A 1417-nucleotide genomic window follows, 5' to 3' on the forward strand; every position below is an offset into this window, starting at 1 on the left:
CATATCCATGCATACACAAACATAAAGGCACATGCATAGGAACCCACAGGAGAAGGCTACACAGGCACACAAACTTAATACAGACCCAGGTACCCACTAATGGCCCAGATGTTTTTTGCATGTGTATATACACGTACACATGTGCACACATGTGCACAAGTGTGCGTGCGTGCGTGCACACACACACCCTGTAATTTGAACAGCCAGGCCACTTGACAGCTTCCTGGCTAGCTGCCCTTTATAGTTTACCCTGGAAGGCAGCCAGGTCCCTCCCCTTGCTCCACCTCTCCCCCAATTGGTTGCATAAATTCCCTCCCTTTGCCCCTTGCCTGTGCAGTCTGCACTTATTACCAGCATTGGTCTCTGCTGAGCCTCTGCTCATTCCTGGCAAATCCTGCAGGACCCGAGTGTCAGCCAGCCAGCAGCATGGGTAAGGAAAAGGGTCTCAAACCATGTGTAGGCTGCCCTTAGTTTGGAGGGTCCTCCTCCTACCAGGAAATGGCCGGGAACTGTGGGGAGGACAGTGACGAAAGAGTTGGACTCTTGTTCCTACCCTACAGGCATGCGCATAGCAGCTCAAGTGAAAGCTTCATGCACACTATTTTTCAGCCTAGCCTAAATTCTAAGGAACAGAAAGGGACCGCCAGAAATGGTGGTTTGTGAATCCTACCCAACCTCGGTAGGGGAAGGGGCAGGGGCAGTGCAGCTTGTCACCCTAGTAAATTCTGGTTTTAGCAGGGGGTCAATGGGTTGGGGGGGGTGTTACAAAAGAACAATCATCACACTCTGGATCTCTCAAGCTGCTTCATATCACCAGTCACCGGGGGAAGTCAGGGGCAGCCACACTAGCGCACTGAGGGCCTGATTCTGTGTTCTCCCAAGTCCCACAGCCCTCTTATCCTGTGAGTTCCTGGGTATCCGTCTGAGAGCCTGGGTTTGGGAAGGAAAATTGAGGCCCTGCTCCCCTTATTGCTGGCTCTTCCCAAGGCTAGTAGAAAGACCAGTGGCCATCCTGGCACAGAAAACCCACTTGAACTTTGCCTGGGTTCCCCAAACTCAAAATGGCATAGATCTTGCTTAAAATGCTTAAGACTGGAGGATGCCACACAGAGAAAGATGGTGCCCCAGGCGACCTAGCAGCCTGGACCAAGCCTTGGGTGGCAGGAAAAACCTCCTCTTCTTAAAGATGTTTGATTTTATGAACATTTCTGTATACTCATGTGTAGCACATACGTATCTAGTGTCAACCAGGGCCAGAAGAAGGTGTCAGACTGTTCTGAGTTCCATGGGTGTGTTCTTCATCCCGGANCCATCTCTTGAGCCCTAGAACAGCATTTGTTGTTGTTTTTGTTGTTGTTAGAGTTCTTTGTTTGTGGTTGGTTGGTTGGTTGGTTTCTGAGACAGGGTCTCACTATGT

Source organism: Mus caroli, chromosome 3 (assembly GCF_900094665.2).
Source record: "Mus caroli chromosome 3, CAROLI_EIJ_v1.1, whole genome shotgun sequence".
NCBI lineage: Eukaryota > Metazoa > Chordata > Mammalia > Rodentia > Muridae > Mus > Mus caroli.